Below are 22,429 nucleotides of genomic sequence, written 5' to 3'. Positions count from 1 at the left end.
CCTGTGATTCTGATGTGCCAGAGGAACAACCTGAACAAAATAGAAGCAGATGACCAGGTTGCCTCACTTATCCTATCCTTTATCCTGTCGTTTACTCCCTACCCCAGCCCCCTCCCTGTTTTCTACAGATAAATTAATGTTTTCTTAGATACCATCAGTTCTGAGGAAGGGTCACCAGACCCGAAACATTAACTCTGATTTTTTCCTTCACAGATGCTGCCAGACCTGCTGAGCTTTCCCAGCAACTTTTGTTTTTGTTGATTTACAGCATCCGCAGTCCTTTCGGCTTTTATTTTGACCAGGCTCCCTCCTCCAGCTGTGGCCACTCAGCAGTCAGCTCACTCTGCCTGTCTCTCTCCCACAGCGAAACGCTCTTCATTATCATACACTCCCCATCATATTCTCAACTCCTTTCAACTCTCTTCCTCCTGCTGTTTCTGAGCATCTGGAATGAGACTTCACCATCCTCTCCCTGTCTTCCAGTTCGGGGAATTCCAAACTACCATGATGTTTTTTCTCCTCTCCCTTTCCTGACCTTTCACTCCCTGCCCCATTCTCAGATTGTACCTGTGGATTTTCTGGACTCTTTGGAATATTCATGACTCATTTCCTGGAATCGATTACCGAGCAAATATTATGACTGGATTATTCCTACCAGGGGATCAATCACTTTATCACATATTAGTCAGGATCTATGCCTGGATTACAGATTCCCCATAACCTATTTCTGAATCACATATTAACTAGGATCTATGACTGGATCACATGCTTCCTGGGATCTACTCATGGACTGGTCCATCCTTTCCTTTTCACCCTCCAACCTTGGCCATTGCTTTTGAACCACATGATATTTGACCAATGAAACTGACCAGACCAAAGAGAGCATGATGGGATAGGGGAAGGGTAGCTGTGCCCTGATTTTAGGAGCTTAATGTGACTGCAAAAGCCCTGATCTCATTTTCCAGGGAGCCTTTCACTCTGTTGGCAATCTCATGCACATCAGGACCTGTCAATCTGAATTATTTCCACTCCACTATAATCAGGTAATGAGATTGAGTCAAAGTTCCAGCAGCAAACATGAACCAGCATTGCATGCAAACTGAACACTAAAAATCTTGGCAAAGCTGCAACACTCGGACCAGTGCGAAGTGGTTTTGTAATTTGACTTAAAGCATAGTTTGATAGTTAGATTTATTGTTGTCACATGTACCAAGATACAGTGAAAAGTGTTGTTCTCCATGCTATCCAGTCAGATTGTATCATACTAAGTGCATCAGGGTAGCAGAATAGAGTGCAGGATACACTTACAGCCGCAGAGAAGGCGCGGGGAGAGAGAGAGATCAACATTTACATTTGAGAGATCTGTTCAAAAGTCTGGTAACAGCAGGAAAAGAACCTGTTCTTGAATCGTTTCGTATCTGTATGCAAACGTTTATATCTTCTGCCTGATGAAAGAGGGTGGAAGAGAGTATAACTGGGGTCTTTGATTATGTCGTTTGCTTTCCTGAAGCAGTGCGAAATAATAGATGGGAGTCAGTGGATAGAAAGCTGGTTTGTGCGATAGACTGGGCTATATTCACAAGCCTCTGTAATTTCTTGCAGTCTTGCTGTGATACATCCAGTTTGGACACTTCCTATGGTACATCTATAAGAATTGGTAAGAGTCCTTACAGATATGCCAAATTTCCTAAACCTCCTGAAGGAGTAGAGGCATTGTTATGCTTTCTTGACTGGCATGTGGATGTGGGTGGGCCAGGACTGATTGTTGGTGATCATCAATTCCAGGGGTTTAATCGCTCTTGACCATTTCAACCTTTCCTCCCTTGTTGTGGACAGGGGCATGTCCTCCACTCCACTTCCTGAACTGGATGACCAGCTGCTTCGTGTTGCTGACATTGAGAGAGAGATTGTTGCCTTTACACCATGCTGCTAGGCATTCAATCTCTTTCTTGTATTCTGCCTCGTCATTGTTTGAGATCTGACCTACAACAGTGGCATTGTCAACAAAAGTTTTTATGGAGTTGGTGTGGAATATGGTCACACAGCTGTGTATAAGGAGTAGAGTAAGGGGCTGATTACACTGCCTTGTGGGGTATCAGTGTTGTGGATTATTGTTTTGTTGCCCATCCTTACTCTAAGACCATAAGACATAGGAACAGAAATTAGGCCATTTGGCCCATCGAGCCAACTCCACCATTCAATCATGGCTGATAAGGTCCTCAACCCCATTCTCCCGCTTTCTCCTCATAACCCTTGATCATCAAGAACCTATCTATCTCAGTCTTAAATGTACTCTCTGCTACCAATGGAACTGATTACAGTTTGTGGAACGGGAACTCGAGGATCCAGTTACAGACGGGGAGCCAAGGCCTAGATCTCGGAGGTCAGAGATGAGTTTGTTTGGAATGATGGTGTTGAAGGCACAATTGTAGTCAATAGGCCGGAGTGCTCCGTAGGAATCCTGGTTATCCAGATGTTCCAGAGACAAGTGTAGGGTCAGGGAGATGGCATTGGCTGTGGACCTGTTGAACCGGTAGCCGAATTGCAAGGGATTAAGGCAATTTGAGAGGCTGGAGTTTATGTGAGCCATGATAAACCTCTCAAAGCACTTCATAATTCTGGAGGACAGAGCCATCGGGCCCGCTGCATGATTTTTCTCAGGCACTGGGATGATGATGGCCTTCTTGAAGCAGGTGGAGGGGTTCAGATCGTAGTAAGGAGAGGTTAAGGATATAGAACATAGAACATTACAGCACAGCACAGGCCCTTCGGCCCTCGATGTTGTGCCGACCTGTCATACCGATCTGAAGCCCATCTAACCTACACTATTCCATGTACGTCCATATGCTTACCCATATGCTATATCTGTGAATGCTCCTGCCAGCTGATCTGTACAGGGTCTGAATATGTGGCTGGGGGCTCCATCTGAGCCAGTTGCTTTCCACAGGTTCACCCTCAAGAAGACTGATCTGACATCTGCGGTGGTGACTGTGGGTACAGGTGCACCCCATGGCTGTCAGGCCAGATGACACCGTTTCACTGAACTTCTGTTCAAAGCAAGCATAGAATGCATTTAGCTCATCGGGAAGGGACACATCACTGCCCATCATTGCTTTGTAGCCCATTGTGTCCTGTAAGCGTTGCCACAAATGAAGGGTGTCTGTGTGGTTAGCCTGGGTCTCAGGCTTAGTTTGGTATTGCCTCTTGGCCTCTCAAATGGCCTTACGATGGTTGTACCAAGATTTCCTGGACTGGTCAGGATTTGCATGACTTGAACACCTCAGAGACCTGGACTTCCACAGGGAGGAGATTTCCCAGTTCATCCATGGTTTCCAATTGGGAATTGTAAACATAAGTTTAAGTTCTTTTCTGGGTTCCCTCCCTGTGAACTTGGCACAAACTGAACCATTGCACCCTGATTGAAACACAGCCCTTAGTGTTCTCCCTACCTTCAGAGCACTTTGAGAAAATTGGTCACTTTGGAGGGAGAGAGGTTAGGAGTAGAGTGTTATTGGGTGAGGGGAAGCTCAAACTTTATCCTTGTTGTTTATGATGTAATCAATTAGAATAACAACCCATTATTCAAAATTTAAAATGCCCAAACCCTATGATTAGATTCCCGTCAATAACTCCTGGGTATCTGTTACTTAATATATAAACCACCCCAAACCCGTCAATTAGATTCCAGTCTGTAACTCACTGCCAGGTGTCAGTTATTCTGTATATAAACCACACAAAATCCCTTGATTAGATTCCAGCCTATAACTCACTCCCGGGTATCTGTTATTCTACATATTAACCACCCTGAGCACCACAATCAGATTCCAGTCTGTAACTCCCTCCTGGGTATCTCTTATTCTGTAATATAACCCACCCTGAACCCCTTGATTAGATTCCAGTCTGTAACTCCCTCCTGGGTATCTCTTATTCTGTAATATAACCCACCCTGAACCCCTTGATTAGATTAGATTAGATTCCCTACAGTATGGAAACAGGCCCGTTGGCCGAACAAGTCCACACCGTCCCTTGAAACATCCCACCCAGGCCCAGACCCATCCCCCTATGACCCACACACCCCTGAACACTACTGGCAGTTTAGCATGGCCAATCCACCCAGCCTGCACATCTTTGGACTGTGGGAAGAAACCGGAGCACCCGGAGAAAACCCATGCCGACATTGGGAGAATGTGCAAACTCCACACAGACAGTTACCCGAGGCTGGAATCGAACCCAGGTCCCTGGTGCTGTGAGGCTGCAGTGCTAACCACTGAGCCACCGTGCCGCCCCCAATTGACCGCCAATTAGATTCCAGTCTGCAACTCCCTCCTGGGTGTCTCTTATTCTGTAATATAACCCACCCTGAACCCCTTGATTAGATTCCAGTCTGTAACTCCCTCCTGGGTATCTCTTATTCTGTAATATAACCCACCCTGAACCCCTTGATTAGATTCCAGTCTGTAACTCCCTCCTGGGTATCTCTTATTCTGTAATATAACCCACCCTGAACCCCTTGATTAGATTCCAGTCTGTAACTCCCTCCTGGGTATCTCTTATTCTGTAATATAACCCACCCTGAATCCCACAATTAGATTCCGGTCTGTAATTCCCTCCCATTAATGTAAAAGTAGGTGTTTGACCATGAGTGATAACTGAGAGATTATCTCCCGCACACTAACTGCATTGAAATAGGACGTACCTCACTCATTCCCCTCCTCCACTCTATCAACATACCCCACATTCCCCTCCCCAATATATCAACACTTCACTATGTCGACACCCCGTTATATCAACACCCTGACCCACTCCCACTATGCCTTTCCACCATGTCAGCTCTTCCCCTTCATTCCAACCCACAGTATCATCGCACCCCAATACACCCCCCCCACTACACCTGCATGACGCCCCTGCAGCCCCCACTGCCCTCATCCCCAGTATTTACCCACCTATTTCCCCTCCCGCCACTATATCGACCACAGCCCACAGGTCTGTATGTCCCTCCTGTGGTGCACACTGTCCCTCACATTAGAGCAACAGTAATGAGATCTTGTCTCACAGCATGATGGTCAACTGGTGCCCCTTTCTGCCTGCTTGGGCAGCTGGGGAAGATTCTGTTTCTGAGGTAACCAGGAAGAGGGGGGGTGGGATTTCTCAGGGTCAACCTGGTCATTATTTATCCCTCAAACAGTAGCACTGTTCAGGCATCTCCTTTGTGCGTCCTTTGATTGTCTCATCCCTGCATTATAAAGGTGATGATCGTCTTCAAGGAAACTTTGTTGGTTATGAAATGGTAAGTCCATCCTTTACAATATTTGGGATAGATGGTATTATTAATATCACTTCATTCCGGCTTTGCAAGAATACAGATGAGTGCAGCTCCAACAACACTCAGGAAACCATATACCAAAGCTCCTGGAACAGCACCTTCATCAAAATTGTTATTTCCTTCCCTGATAACATTCCTAACCTTGATCATTTCATTCATGGGATAGCGGCATTTCTGCCTTTGAGAAGGTTGTTGCGAACAGCTGCATACTGTGTTGTAGATTGACCTTTGGGAGGGAATTCCATCATCTTTGACCCAGCCACATTGAAGGAACGGCGCTATATTTCCAGGGCAAGATGGTGTCTCACCATCTTCATCTCAGGGACAAACAAACATGGGCAACAAAAAGGTGGTTTTCTCACCGATGCCCAAACGCCCAAGAAAGAATAATTAGATTTTCTGAAGAAGGGTCCAGGCCTGAAACGTCAGCTTTCCTGCTCCTCTGGTGCTGCTTGGCCTGCTGTATTCATCCAGCTACAAACTATGTTATCTCACATTCTCCAGCATTGGGCGTTCCTATCTCTAATAGATTTCTTTAGGTAGTTAACTGTTAAGGTGCCTTTAGTAATTGCTTTAAGCAGATTCAGCTAGTCAAAACCGCGGTAATTTATCCATAACAACAGTATGTAAAATGCGTGTTAATGAGATGAACCAGCAAGCAGGATTAATAGAATCTGACACAGGACTCATTTCCAGGAAGAAGCTAATGTGCTGGATCAAATCATTGAAATGTTACAGCACAAAACAAGGATATTCTGCCCTTGGTGTCTGTGCTAGCCCTCTGCAGGACCAAATTAACTGATTCATAGAGTCATTGAGTTGCACAGCACAGAAGTAGACACTTTGGTCTGACCCGTCCATGCCGACCAAATTTCCTACATTAATCTAGTCCCATTTGCCAGCAGTTGGCCCATATCCCTCAAAACAAGTTCGCTGATGACAACACTGTAGTAGGACGGATATCTAACAAGGACGAGTCAAAATACAGAAGGGGGATAGAGGGCTTGGTGATGTGATGCAATGAGAATAGACTCTCAACATCGGCAAAACTAAAGAACTGATAATCAACTTTGGAAAGAAAGGAAAAGACACACCCACCCCCCAACCAACATCAATGGAACTGAGGTTGAGAGGGTGGAGAGCCTCAAGATCCTTGGAGTTATGATAACTGATGACCTGTCCTGGACTTTCCACATAGATGCAATGGTCAGGAAGGCACAACAACACCTCTTCTTCCTCAGGCGGCTCAGGAAATTAGACATGTCCATAAGATTCCTTACAAATTTCTACAAACACACCGCAGAAAGCATACTGTACAGGTACATAACAGCCTGGCACGGCAACAAACTACAGAAGATGGGTGCACGGCCTAGACCATCGCAGAAGCCAACCTTCCATCCATGGGCTCCATTTACATGGCTCACTGCCATGTTAAGGCTGCCAACATCATCAAAGACCCATCACACCCCAGTAATGATCTCCTACAACCTCTTCCTTTGAGGCAGAAGGTACAGAAGCCTGAACACATGCACCAGCAGCTTCAGGAACTGCTTCTTCCTGGCCGTTATTAGACTGATGAATGGGCTGGAGCATCAAATAATGCTGATCTTGCTAATGTCGATCTCACCTAGCGCACGCCCTGTACAATGTAACCTGCATACTTCTGTCTAAGACTTTTTGATTTGTACATCCTAGCTTACTATGATCTGCCTGTACAGCTCATAAACAATGCTTTTCACTGTACTTCTGTACAAATTACAATAAATCAAACAGTCAACAAAACCCTTCCTATTCATATACTCATCCAGGCACCAGTAAAATCTTAGAATTGTACCAGCCTCCACCACTCCTAATGCAGCTCATTCCACATACACCACCCTCTGCATGCAAAAGTTGCCCCTTAGGTCATTTTAAATCCTTCTCCTCTCACCTTAAACCCATGCCCTCTTGTTTTGGACTCCCCTGGCCTGGGGAAAAAATCTTGTCTATTCACCCATCCATGGCCCTTATAATTTCATAAACCTCAATAAGATCACCCCTCAGCCTCTGTCCCAGCCTATTCAGCCTCTCCCTATAGCTCAATCCCTCCAACTCTGGCAAAATTCTTATAATTCTTTTCTGAACGTTTTCAAGTTCCACAACATCTTTCCTATTAGCAGTGAGACCAGAATAGAATGCAGTTTACCAGTGCCCTAACCAGCATCCTGTACAGCCACAACATGACCTCCCAACTCCCATGCCCAATGCACTGACCAATAAAGGAAAGCATACCAAATGCTTTCATCTCTACCCGATCTACCTGTGACTCCACTTTCAAAGAACTATGAACCTGCACTCCAAGGTCTCTTTGTTCAGCAACACTCCCAAGGACCCTACCATTAAGTGTATAAGTCCTGCCCTGATTTGCCTTTCCAAAATGCTGCGCCTCACATTTATTTAAATTAAACTCCATCTGCCACTCCTCGGCCCGTTGGTCTCTCTGATCAGGATCCCATGGTACCCTGAGGTAACTTTCTTTGTTATCCATTGTACCACCAATTTTGGTGTCATCTGCAAACTTACTAACCTTACCTTTTATGTTCTCATCCAAATCATATATTAAAAATGACAAAAGGTGTGGACACAACACTGATCCCCATAGCATACCACTGGTCACAGCCTCCAGTCTGAAAAACAACCCTCCACCAGTACCCTCTGTCTTCTAGCTTCAAGCCAGTTCTGTATCTAGATGGCTAGTTCTCCCTGTATTCCATGTGATCAAACCTTGCTACGCAGTTTACCATGAGACTGATTATGGATAGTCAACATGGCTTGTTGAACATCTTACTGAAGTCCATACAGACAATATCCATCGCTCTGCCTTCATCAATCCTCTTCATCACTTCTTCAAAAAACTCTAACAACTTAGTAAGACACGATTTCCCATGCGCAAAGCCATGTTGACTATCCCTAATCAGTCCTTGCCTTTCCAAATACATATATATCCTATGCCTCAGAATCCCCTCCAACAACCTGCCCACCACTGACATCAGGCTCACTGGTCTATAGTTTCCTGGCTTTTCCTTACTTTCTTTATTAATACATGGCACCCTGTTAGCCAACCACCAGTCTTCCGGCACTCCCTACATTCTCCCCACAACCCTGCACATTCTTCCTTTTGAGAAATATAGATAGTTACTAAACAACCTGTTCAGAGATGTTATGACTCACTTCTTGAGTAGGTGGAACTTGAAACCAGAACTCCTTGCTCAGAGGTAGGTGCCACAAAAGCTGTCCTTTTCAGATTGTAATGCGAGTCTCTCTTGAATGCCTCAACTGACCGTGTCTCCGCTGCACTCTCAGACAATGCATTCTGGATCCAAGCCACCCATGAGTTGGAAAGGTTTTTCTTCATGTCGCCATTGATTATTTTCTAAGTCTTGTTTCTGTTTTTACCTTTTCACCAATAGGAACAGTTTCTCCCCATCTGTATAGACCCCTCCTGATTTTATATACCTCTGTCACAATTCCGCACAACCGTATGTCCTCCCAGGAAAACAATCCAAATTTCTTCAATCTTTCAACATAACGAGAGTCATGAACACAGCCAGCCATGCAAACCAACCTTCCATCCATTGACTCTATCTATACTTCTTACTGCCTCAGAAAGGCAGCCAACATTATCAAAGACTCCTCACACCCCAGTTATAATCTCTACCAACCACTTCTGTCAGGCAGAAGATACAAAACCTTAAATGCACAAACCAACAGATTGAAGAACAGCTTCTTCTATCTATAGACTTCTGAATGGACCTGTCAATTTTCAACTCTAATGTTGAAATTGCTTTTCATGCACCTTTTTTGCAAACATAACTTGGTATTCTTCTCTCTGTTCAAGAAAAATATGACCTTTGTATGTTGTAATCTTCCTAAGAATCTGGATCTAAGAAGGAAAATCACACTTGATAAATCTACTGGAATATTTTGAGAATGTAACTAGTGGAGTTGATCGGGGGAGCCAGTGGATGTGGTTTATTTGGACTTCCACAAGGCTTTCGGTAAGGTCCCCACATAAGAAATTAAAATGGGAATAGGGGTAGTGCATTGATATGGATAGAGAACTGGTTGGTAAACAGTATGGAAGAGTACAAATAAACAGGTCATTTTCCAAATGGCAGCCAGTGACCAGTGGTGTACCTCTATCAGTTCTTGGATTCCAACTATTCACAGCCTATATTAAGTGATTTAGATGAGGGAATTAAATGTAATATCTCCAAGTTTGCAGATGACACAAATCTGGGTGGAGGACGAGCGATGAAGAGGATGCAGAGAAGCTTCAATGTGATTTGAACCAGCTGCATGAATGGGTAAAATCATAGCAGATGTATAATGTGGAGAAATGTGAGGTTATCCGTTTTGGTAACAAAAACAGGCAGGCAGATTATTGTCTGAATGGTGACAGATTAGGAAAGGGAGAGGTGCATCGAGACTTGGGTGTCCTTGTATGCCATTTGCTGAAAGTAAGCATGCAGGTACAGCAGGTAGTGAAGGACGCAAACAGTATGTTAACCTTCATAGTGAGTAATTTAAATACAGGAGCAGGGATGTTCTGCTGCAATTATACAGGGCCTTGGTGAGACCTGGAGTACTGAGTGCAGTTCTGATCTCCTTATCTGCAGAAGGATGCTCTAGCTAAAGGGGGAGTGAATCGAAGCTTTACCACACTGATTGCCTGATGGTGAGACTAATGAATGAAGAGAGATTGGATTATATTCACTGAAGTTTAGAAGAATGAGGGAAATTTCATAAAAACCTATAAAGTTCTAACAGAACTAGAGTAAATGAAGGAAAGATGCTCCCACTGACTGGGGAGTCCGGAACTGGGGATCACATTCTAAGGATACAGAATAGGAAATGTTTGACTGAGATGAGGAGAAATTTCTTCATCCAGAGAGTGGTGAGCCTAAGGAATTCAGTACCATAGAAAACAGTTGAGGCCAAAACATTGAATGGTTTCAAAAAGGAGTTAGATATAGCTAAAGGGTATGGAGAGAAAGCAGGAACAAGGGATAGATGATCAGCCATGTACAAGGTGAGTGGCAGACCAAGCTTGAAGGGCTGAATGGTCTACTCCTGTTCCTATTCATTCTGTTTCTACATTTCAATCAACACACCGAGAAATACCATTGACCAGAAACTTAACTGGACTCACAGCTACAAAAGCAGGTCAGAAGCTAGGAATACTGCAGTGAGTAACTCACCCCCTGACTCCTCAAAGCCTGTTTACAAGTGGTACAAGGCACAAGTCAGGAGTGTGATGGAATACCCCCCAATTGCCGGGAAGGATACAGCCCCTACAACACTCGAGAAGCTTGGCACATCCAGGACAAAGCAGCTGCTTGACTGGCACCACATCCACCACATTCAACACTTACTTGCCCCATTACGATTTACAAGATGGTGGTGAATGTTCACTGAAGGGATGGCGATATATTTCCCAGTTAGGATAATACTTGGTTTGGAGAGAAACTTGTGGTGGGGGTGGGGTTGTTTAGCTCATTGGCTGGTTTGCAATGCTGAATGACACCAAAACCATGGATTCAGTTCCTGCACCAACTGAGGTCACCATAAAAGACTACTCCTTCCCAACATCTCCCCTTGCCAGTGGAGTGCTGGCTGTCGCCAGTCATGTCTGTCTCTAAAATGAGAGAGAGAGCATCCTCATAGTCTGGTCAGGCTATAGTGACTTTACCCACAAGATACATGACAGCAATTCACCACAAAGATCCTCAGACAGCACCTTCCAAACCCACGACCATCTCGAAGAACAACAGCAGCAGGTATACAGGAACACCCCCACCTTCAAGGTCCCCTCCAAGTCGCTCACCTTCCTGATTTGGAAATAAATCACAGTTCCTTAATCACCATTTCCCAAGGGCAACTAGGAATAGGCAATAAACACTGGTTTAGTCATCGATGCCCACACGCTATGATTAACTGAATGAAAACTCTGAATCCTTGCTTATAACATATTCTCACTATGTGCAGCATTTCCACTGCCTATCCACATTATATTTCCACTCTTTTTGTCCCATTCTGTCTACACGGAATATTTCCCTTCCCTGTTCCTCCTGTATATTTCTCATTCCCTGTTGCAGAAATCTTTCCTGGACCCTGGGCCCCGAAACTACCTCATTCCATAGCTGAACACTTTATACCAGTTATGCGGTGATCTGCATTTCAGAGGTGAGTAAATATACTCTTGGCTTTAGTGACAAGGTTCGAGTGAGTGGAGGACAATTTATTAACCGCGATGGGCTGTTTAAAACACTGTGTGAGGGGAATAGTAAAGGAAAGGATTGCAAATAAATGAACACAGGCTGCCTGCACGTTTGGTTGTGCACAACACTATGACTGAGACGTAAATTGCTTCAATGGGATTATCGAAGTACACCAGCTCTGACAGGGCTGCCCATTATAGAAAGGAGGAGGCTATGTCCTTACCTAGGTAGCAAGCTGACTCCTTGGGAGCTCCATTCAACACCTGCAGACAAATGTAGACCACACATGGTACTGATGTCCTGTGGGCAGCACTGAGATCAGATCAACTGGCAATGAGCATGATTTCTCTCTCAGTCTCTCTCTCTCTCTCTCTCTCTCTCTGTCTCCACTATTCTAAAATCTCAAACAATTGCTAATGAAAGGCTTTGCCTGCCTCTCGCTGTGATTGGCGACCCTTGTTTACATCAGCTCAATAAAATAGCCAACCGCAGACCCACTGGGTGATGTCATCTGGTCCGTCTTCTCTTTCAGTCTTTTATTGTCATCTTTTCACTCATTAATTTGTTGCTTTATTCCCCCATCTTTATTTGCCACCTTTTCAGCCTTTAATTGTCATTTTTAACTCTTTATATGCCATATTTGCAGTCTTTATTTGTTAGCTGTGACCAATTTTGGTTTTTATTTATTATCTGTAACTAATTTCTGTCTTTATTCACTATCTGTAACTAACAAGGGGAAAGGGCAGGAGGCAGGCGCTGGGACTGGAATGGGCCTATGGGTTGCCAGGCAACAGGCCAAGGTGAAGGAGCTGCCTCTTCACAAACATGTCCCTGCTGCAGCCCTAGTTTTCTTTTCCCATTAATCATTGGAATCCATTCCTCCTCGGCTTTCCAATCTCACTGTGGCGGGGATCCGTGACTGCTCTAGAGTGGGGGTAAGGGGAAAACGTGTTCGAACGTAATGAGAAATTAATTGGCTGGATCTGAAACAGACATGGATACAAATTTCAGGATGAAATGGAAGCCAGGCTGTGTACCAGGAGAGATCCCAACCCTGGCAACACTGGCTGTGTCAGGGTGTCAACATGATTAGGGGGTGTTATTAATAAACCTGTCCTGCCAGTCCCTCCTCAGCTCGATCACCTCCCAAGGAGCACAGCCCTGAATCTTGCACAACATAAAATAGGTGGGACCTTTTCAACGCACAGCAAAATGTTAGTTTCTGCATTCATTGGGCGAAGATCACAATTGTTTACTGTTTTTATTGATCTCTGGGTCTGCAGACAGTTTGACAGATCATCTAAATGGTTAGAGTCTTGGAGTTGTACAGCATGGAAACAGAACCTTCAGTTCAACTCATGCGTGCCGACCAGATATCCCAAATTAATTCAGCCCCATTTGCCAGCGTTTAGCCCATATCCCCTCTAACCCTTTCCCAGTTATATACCCATGCTGTGAGGGTTCCTGCCCCATCACCCTTTCAGGCAGTGAATCCCTGCCTTGGTTTTTTTCTGTCTGTTTCAGATTCTCAGCATCCATCGTATTTTGCTTTCATTCAAGTGAGTTCCAGATACCCACCACTTTCTGGGTGAAAATGTTCTCTTTAAAGAGGTCATTAATCTGAAATCTGAGCTCTGTTTCAATCTTATAATTTATCACATGCTTTTCGTGACCATTGGTCTGTGCAAATGGGCTGCCACATTTCTAATATTACAACAATGACAGTTCGTCATAGGTTGCAAGGCTATTTGAGACAAGCTGCCGCTGTTAGTCCTGGTGTATATTATAAAATGCAAATCTTCCTCTCTCAGAAAGATACTGGCGTTTCTCAGGCAGTAATTAAAGTAGCAGATGAGAGCTCCCCTATGACAGTTATTAACCTGGGTCTTCAGAAGGGAATAGCGGATTCTAAAGGAGATTAATGTTTTTGGAAATAATGAGAAATTAATTGGCTGGATCTGAAACAGACATGGCTACAAATTTTAGGATGAAATGGAAGCCAGGCTGTGTACCAGGAGAGACAGGCTCTGATAAGTGACAATGTACGGCTTGTGTTTTAGAAACCCTGCTCTTTACAGAGCACATGAATGATAAAAGGTTTCTCACTAAGAACTGGAAAATATGCTGTTCAAATCGCAGCTGTATGGTTACCAGAACCGTATAATAGGATTTGAAGATGTTTGGATTAATTAAATGAGTGAGGGTAAAGATGACAGACGGATTTTAATGCAGATAAATGTGAACGCCATGCACATTGCAAAAGACATCGGTGCGGTGGACAGATGAGAAGGGGCAATTTCAGAGCTGATCACCATCACCAACACCAATCCCACGAGACACATCTCAAGTTTAAATCAGGTCAAATTTATTTTAACTAATTTATGAATTGTTGATGAGAATTGTTGCGACATTAGCTCCAAGTTTAGTGATATGGTTTTTACAAGGAAATTTTCTTCCATGAAATGTGCATACTATTGGTGGGTCCAGTGTTTGCTGCCTGTCTGTCATTGGTCTTGAATGGAATGGTTTGCTCGGCAATTTCAGGGGGCACTAGCGAACCAGCATGTGTTTTGACATCAGTTGATGGCCCCCAGTCCTGAGAGACTAGCTCTCAATTCCATATTGTATGAACTTAAATGCCATAATCTGCCATGGTGAGATTTCCCATCCCTAGCCCATTGCACTACCACTTTGCCGTCATTCTCTGCCCTCCACCCCTCCATCCCCCCAACCCCGTGCTCTGTTCCCTCTTCAACAATTTGACTTAATATGAGAACCAGGAACAGGAGGAGACCACTCTGCTCTGCCATTTAGTATAATCATGGCTGATCTCATCTCAGCCTCAACCCCACTTTCCTGCCCGCTCTCCATACCCCTTCAACCCCAATTAAAAGTCTGTCTATCCCCTCCTTCGCATCCACTGCACTCTGGGGGAGTAAATTCCACTGATTCACAACCTTTTGAGAGAAGTGATTTCTCCTCCTCTCTATTTTAAATCTCCTTCCCCTTATCCTAAAACTATCACCTCTCATTCTAGGTTGTCCCACATGAGGAAACATCCTCTCTGTCTACTTTGTCCACACCCTTTTAGCATCTTATATATCTCAAAAGGTTCTCTTATATATCGCAAAAACTCCAGAAAGCATCAGCCTAAACTGCTCAATCTCTCTTCATCAGACAAACCTGATAGCTCTGGAATCAATCTCATGGACCTCCTCTGAACTGCCTCCAAAACAGTGCAATAACATCTTTTAATCTTTATGAAGGTCACACTGCGTTTTGAAAACATTTTCTCAGTTTGTGAAGAGCTTTGAGGAATGCTGAGATTTACAGAATGACAAATGGTTCCCTGAAATCCGGCTACTCCAATGGACATATGTAATGGGCAGTCAGGAACAGGGATAGGAATCTGCTGACTATTGGAGAATAGAACAAAGAACAATACAGCACAGGAACAGGCCCTTCGGCCCCTCCAAGCCTGCACCAACACGTTTTGCCCTTCCACACTAAAACTGTCTCCACTTACAGGATCCAAATCCCTCCATTTCTTTCCTCTTCATGTAAATGTCCAGGTGTTTCTTGAATGATGCTGTTCTGTCTGCATCCACCACCTCCTCTGGCAACGTGTTCCAGGCACTCACCACCCTTTGTGTGAAAAACCTTGCCTCACACATCTCTTTTAAACATGCCCCCTCGCACCTTGAACCTGTGTCCCCTCATATTTGACCCCTACCCCCAGGAAAAAACCTCATGCTTTCCACTCTATCCATGCCATACACAATCTTATAAACTTGTATCAGGTTGCCTCTCAACCTCCTGTGTTCTGATGAAAACAATCCCCCATTCTAGGCAACCTCCCGGTAAACATTTTTCAGATCCCTTTTAACCCTCCTAATTCCCAAACGGGGCTGTTGAGAAAGTGAGTGTTTTGTTTGGTATTTTATAGAAGGGGAGCAGATCATGGCATAGTTGGAATCCATTCAGGGATCAGGGTGCTTTAATACATGAGTCGTAAAAGCGTTAGAGCACAGCTAAGAAGGCTACAGTTTTTATTCCCTGATTTAAAGAAGGGCGTAAATGTCCGTAAGAGGTTAGATAGATCCCTGGAAGGAACAGGGATGGTTTTATGAGGGGAGGTTGGACCGGTTGAGATTGTTTTGACTGGAGTTTAGAAGAGGGGGAGGGGTGATTTGATTGAAGTGTATCAGATCCTGAATGATCTTGACAAGGTGGATGTGGAAATGATGGTTCCTCTTATGGGTGAGCCCAGAGCTAGGAGCATATTTTAAATTTGATGGCTTCTTTAATAGGAAAGAGATGAAGATCTCCGAGGAGAAATCTTCTCTTGTCAGAGTTTTGTTTGTCTTTTTTAAATTCATTTGTGGGATGTGGGCGCTGCTGGTTGGGCCCAGCATTTCTTGTCCATCCCTAGTTGCCCCTTGAGAAGGTGGAGGTGAGCTACCTTCTTGAACCACTGCAGTCCTCCAGCTGTGGGCTGACCCACAATGCCCTAAGAGAGGGAATTCCAGGATTTTGACCCAGTGACACTGAAGGAACGGCGATATATTCCCAAGTCAGGATGGTGAGTGGCTCGGAGGGGAACTTGTGGGTGGTGGTGTTCACATATACCTGCTGCCTTTGTCCTTCTAGACTGAGGTGATCGTGGGTTTGGAAAGTGCTGGCTACAGACCCTTAGTGAGTTTCTCTAGACTAGTGGGAATCTCCCATTATCAACATCAGGTTCTGGGGAGTCAGGAGGTGAAATACTCACTGCAAGATCCCTAGCCTCTGACACGATCTTGTAGCTGTCGTATTCATTTAGTTCATTTTCTGGTAACCCCCAAGATGTTGGTCGTGGCGGAATCAGTAATGGTAACTCTATTGAATGTCAAGCAGCAATGGTCAGATTCTCTCTAGTTGTGGGTGGGCACTGCCTGGCATTTGAATTGCAGCAATATCACTTTGGAATCTTTCCCTCAGGAGGCAGTGTCATTGAATATTTTTAAGGGGAAATGGAAAGATTCCTCTTAGTGAGGGGAATCAAACACTATTGGAGGGGGATGGGAGCGTGAAATACCAAATGCAATCAGATCAGGTACGAGAGATTGAATGGCCTCCTTCAATTCTTAACTCATTCTTGTATGAATACATCAACAGGGGTCTGACAGGACAGGTATGAAGGGTTGAATTGTCCAGCCTGGTTGTTATCCAAGGCACAATAAATTACTCATACATGGTGTCTGAACATGTCACCAGGTGACCTTCAGGTGAGAAAAACTTCACATTGTAACTGACACTTGAAAAAGTTGTTGATGGAAAGCCTCACACGCATTGCCTTGTCAGAACTGGAATCATCAGTCAGAGAGGAACATTACAGGTTGGGCGATCAATCTCCAGCCTGAATATAACAGCTCACAGCCTCACACCACCTTCTTTACTGTGACAGGTCTGTACATCACATTGAGAGCTTCAGTGACAGTCACCCACTTCCGTTCTGAGTCAGTCTGTCCTCAGCCCGACACTCTGAAATCCCGAAACAAAAGCTTGCCATTTCAACAAATCACTTTGCTCCAACACAAGCATTTCTGACCTGGACCCACTGCAATGCTCCACAACACAGGCTCAAGGAACAACATGTGACACTACTGAAGGGCGTGGATAGAGTGCAGAAGATGTTTCTACTGGTAGGAGAGACTCGATCCGAGGGCACAGCCTCAGAGTGAAGGGACAACCCTTGGGATTAGGAGGAATTTCTTCAGCTAGAAGGTGGTGAATCTGTGGAACTCCTTCGCCGAGAGGGCTGTGGAGGCCAAGTCATTGAGTGTGATTAAGACAGAAATAGATAGGTTCTTCATTAGTGAGGGGATCAAGAGTTACAGGAGAAGTTAGGAGAAAGCGGTAGGGAAATGTATCAGTCATGAATGAATGGTGGAGCAGGTTTGTTGGGCCAAACGGCCTAATTCTGCTCCTATATATTATGGTTTAATACCTCATGCAAGTTGGGCACTTTACAGTCTCAAGGTGTCTACATTGAATTCCATAATTTCAGAAACGGACCATATTGAATCTGTGATAATGGAAACTGCAGATGCTGGAGAATCCGAGATAACAAGGTGTAGAGCCGGATGAACACAGCAGGCCAAGCAGCATCAGAGGAGCAGGAAAGCTGATGTTTCGGACCTAGACCCTTCATCAATTTCACTGCTGTGCCCTTCACCCCTCCTCCACTTGCGTCAGAATATAAATAAGAACCTATTTCCGACACTTTTCAGTTCTGAAGGAGAGTCAACACCGGACTCAAAATGTTAACTCTGTTTCTCCCTTCACAGATGCTGCCAGACCTGCTGAGCTTTTCCAGCAACTTCTGTTTTTGTTCCTGATTTACAGCATCCGCAGTTCTTTCGGCTTTCCTAACTCTTAGTCAACACTTTGAGTAAGAGTTCAGTCCTCACTGCCAGTACACGGTGATATGTAACGAGGAAAGTTGGCCTTTCAGACATTCACTCAACCTTAAAGTGCTTCATGTGAACTTTAAACTTTAGCTCCACTGTAGAATTCTTTAATTTTTAATCTTTCGTTAAACTCCAGAGTCTTGAACATATTATCCGGATGGAGTTTGCAGTGCAGTGCCGAGGGAGTGCTGCACTGTTACAGGCGCTACCTGACAGGTGATTCATGAAAACAAAGGGATGTTTTCCATCTCAGTAAATGTAGAACGATCTCACAGAATTGTTTTAAAAAGAGCAAGGGGTTTCTGTGGTATGCAGTTTACCATCCTCAACCGACATCAGTCATTCACAACATTGTGAGAGGCATGGATGGAGTGAGATCCAGAGCCTTTATCCCAGGGTAGAAATGTCAATTTATAGGGGACACTGCTATCAGATAAAAGGCAGTAAGTTGATAGGGAATGTGAGAGGCAGGTTTTTTTTACACAGAGGGTGCTAAGTACCTGGAATGCACTGCCACTGGTGGTAGAGATGGTTACAATAACAACTTTTAAGAGCATCTTGTCAGACGTACAATTAGACAGGGAATAGATACAGACAGAAGGTTTTTAGTTAGAAAAGTACAGCATGTGGACGCAGGCTTGGTGAGCCAAAAGGCCTGTTTCTGTGCTGCACTGTTTTTTTTGATTTTATTGCCAGTTTAGGATATCAAGGGAAATGAGCAAAGGTTGGCTGATGGAGTTAAGATACAGATTAGGCTTGGTCTTCATGACTGACTGAATGAGGTTAAACAGCGTTCACCTGTTCCTGGTTATTTATCTCATCGCTGGTTGTGGGATCTTGTTGTGTGAAAATTGGCTGCATGTTTGGACATTATACTGCATGATAATTATTACAATTATTATTATGATCCAGATAGGAGCAGATAAACTTTCTTTGACCGCAACCCCTCCCCCCCCCAACCACTGGATGCAACAATGGTAACAGTAGTATTATACTGGACTGTTAATGCAGAGACCCAGGTAATGTTCTGGGGGAGAGATCATGGCAACTGCAGATGCTGGAGAATCCTAGATAATAAAGTGTGGAGCTGGATGAACACAGCAGGCCCAGCAGCATCTCAGGAGCACAAAAGCTGACGTTTCAGGGCTAGACCCTTCATCAAAAAAGAGGGATGTGGAGAAGATTCTGAAATAAATAGGGAGAGAGGGGGAGGCGGACCGAAGATAGATAGGGGAGAAGATAGGTGGAGAGGAGAGTATAGGTGGGGAGGTAGGGAGGGGATAGGTCAGTCCGGGGAGGACGGACAGGTCAAGGGGGTGGGATGAGGTTAGTAGGTAGGAAATGGAGGTGCGGCTTGAGGTGGGAGGAGGAGATAGGTGAGAGGAAGAACAGATTAGGTAGGCGGGGACGAGCAGGGCTGGTTTTGGGATGCAGTGGCGGGAGGGGATGAGCTGGGCTGGTTTTGGGATGCAGTGGGGCAAGGGTAGATTTTGAAGCTTGTGAAATCCACTTTGATACCATTGGGCTGCAGGGTTCCCAAGCAGAATATGAGTTGCTGTTCCTGCAACCTTCGGGTGGCATCATTATGGCACTGCAGGAGGCCCAGGATGAACATGTCATCTAAGGAATGGGAGGGGGAGTTAAAATGGTTCGCGACTGGGAGGTGCAGTTGTTTGCTGCGAACTGAGCGGAGGTGTTCTGCAAAGCAGTTGGTTTCTTCTGCAAAGCGACCTGGGCTCGAATCCTGCCATGGCAGATCGTAGAATTTGAATTCACTAAAATATCTGGAATTAAGAATTTAATGATGCTCATTATTGGGGAAAGCCCCATCTGGTTCACTAATGTTCTTTAGGGAAGGAAACTGCCATCCTTACGTGGACTGGCCTACATGTGACAGTAATGTGGTTGACTCATAACTGCCCTCTGGGCGATTAGGGATGGGCAATAAATGCTCGTCTGGCCAGCAACAGCCTCATCCCATGAATGAATAAAAAAAAGTTTGGATTTAAATAAACCTTAAACTGTGCAAATGCACAAACACACACCACCATCTCCCAGACTGGGAGATGGAATAAATTAATCACAGATTACCAGAATGTTGGTCTGTAGCAGAAGCCAACTCGCACATAAACTATTGACACTCCCAGACTACTTACATCTGGTCAGATTTGCTTTTCTGCAGATAACGATGTATATTTCAGGGACCCTCCACTTGTGGTGATGAGGCATCTCAGTAGGTTTACAGCTCTCACACTTTGATGGAAGGGATTTGATAGAAAAGGAGAGAGAAAGAACAAGGACTGTTGATCAAGGCAAGTCATTTCTCCGACGGTCAATTCCAGCAGCATTTTTAAATGATCAAACTGAGTCATGTGACCTCTCTCTGGCGGTATTGTCGACTCAGTAGTTCCAACTGAGCAGTTTGTGTTCCTCACAAATGGTTCCCTCTTGCAGCCACTGCTTTGCAATTGTTTATTCCAAAATGTCCACAATGTATGTACATGTCCCATCAATGATATTGTAGTCATAGAGTCATGCAGCACAGAAACAGACCCTTTGGTCCGACCAATCCAAGACAACATAATCCCAAACTAAAGTAGTCCCACCTGCCTGTGCTTGGCCCATATCCCTCCTAATATTTCTTGTGCATGTCCTTCTCCAAATGTTCACTTCTTCTGGAAGTTCATTCCACACACGAACCACTCTCATGTCTTTTTAAATCTTAATAAATGTGGAGCTGGAAAAGCACAGCTGGTCAGTGTTTCAGGCTGAAACCTGTGTCAGGACAGATGAAAGGTTTCAGTCTGAAACATTGATTTCTCTGCTCCTCGGATGCTGTCTGACCTGCTGTGCTTTTCCAGCTCCACATTTATTGACTCTAGCTTCCAGCATCTGCAATCCTTTCTGTGTCCAAGTCTTTTTTCAAATCTTTCTCCTCTCATCTTACAAATATGACCCCTAGTCTTGAAATACCCCACCCCAAGGAAAAGACACATGCCATTCACCTTATCTATATCGCTCATGACTTTATAAGCCTCCATAATATCACCCCTCAATTTCCTATGCTCTGGGGAAAATAGTCCCAGCCTCTCCAGCCTCTCTTTACAATTCAAACCCTCCATTCCCAGCAACATCCTGGCAAATCACTTCTGAACCCTGTCCAGCTGAATAATGTCCTTCCTATAGCAGGGCGAGCAGAATGGGACACAGAATTCCAGAAGAGGCCTGACCAATGTCCTGTACAACCTCAACATGATGTTCCAACTCCCATGCTCAAAGATCTGAGCAATGAAGGCAAGTGTACTACATGCCTTCTTAACCATCCTGTACACATGTGATGCAAACTTCAAAGATTTATGCACCTGAACCATTAGGTCTCTCTGTTCTACAACACTACCCAAGGCCCTATTTTTAATTGTACAAGTTTGTTTGACCTTATTTGTTTTACCAAAATGCAATACCTCATTTTAAGTTAATATCAGAGATAACTCACTGTCATCACAGTGCTGTGTGAGCTGTGATGGGCTTTAGAACTCCTTAGAGTCAATGCAAATCTTCCTTTGTGTGGGCATCACTGAGTGAATGGTGCTATCCTGTTTTGATGGTTTTGTGGAAACCACCCCTTTTCCTCTTTCTGAATCATCTCAATCCTCCCCTCCTCCTTTTCATTTATTTATTCCCAGTGTTGGCTAACTAAAGCTGACAGTTCAGTTTGGGTTCCAGGATGGAAAAGCAGCTGAAAGATTTGCTCCAGCTAGCAAAAAAATGGAGCAAATCTACAATGATCCTCACAGAACCTTGTGGCAGAATGCAGTCAGCTTCCATTGTTACCTTGGAAGGAGCTGTACAGAAGCTGCATTTGCAAAATGGTTAAAAATATGTCCAAAGGTGAGACATGAGGATTAGAGAGCCCACAGTAGTGAGATCTTTAAAAAAGATTGAAGATGACTCTTCCAAAAACTGTAACTCTGAAATGCATGTCGAACATACACCAGTACAGCACAGGAACAGGCCCTTCAGCTCACCATACTGTGCTGAGCAAGACATCAAATTAAACAAATTCCTTCTGCTCGCATTTGGTCCATTCCTTGTACTTCAAGGAATAGCAGGATGACTATGGAGAGACCAAAGGACCTTCCAGAAGCTGTGTCTTTAGCTTGGTCCAAGGAAGAGTGAATGATCCTTCAGGATTTTGTAAGATAAAGGAACACTTCAGGGAAGTGGAAAGTGAAATGGAGTTTGAGTATAAGTTCATGTAAGCTATAGTGTTAAGTTAATAGTGCTTACTTTGCTTAATTCTTTTAAATATAAAATAAAGTTTTATTTTAATTAAAAGCATGAAATCTTATGACATAGTTCTGCCAGTTAATTGCTGGATGTTCAAATTCCTTCCT

The 22,429-nt window shown here is 44.3% G+C and overlaps 1 protein-coding gene across 2 annotated transcripts in view; it reads right to left on the bottom strand.

Moving 5' to 3' along the window:
- Nucleotides 1-11,961, bottom strand: part of lrrc24 (leucine rich repeat containing 24) — a 35,210-nt gene extending 23,249 nt beyond the window's left edge. For both annotated transcript variants that reach the window (XM_048560415.2, XM_048560425.2), the window contains exon 1: nt 11,807-11,961. The gene's annotated coding sequence lies outside the window, so the exon portion shown is untranslated. The remainder of the gene's footprint in view (nt 1-11,806) is intronic.
- Nucleotides 11,962-22,429: the final 10,468 nt, after the last annotated feature.

This window comes from Stegostoma tigrinum, chromosome 2 (assembly GCF_030684315.1).
Source record: "Stegostoma tigrinum isolate sSteTig4 chromosome 2, sSteTig4.hap1, whole genome shotgun sequence".
Classification (NCBI taxonomy): domain Eukaryota; kingdom Metazoa; phylum Chordata; class Chondrichthyes; order Orectolobiformes; family Stegostomatidae; genus Stegostoma; species Stegostoma tigrinum.
The sequence above is the reverse complement of the archived record's forward strand: the minus strand, read 5'-3'. Positions and strand labels throughout refer to the sequence as shown.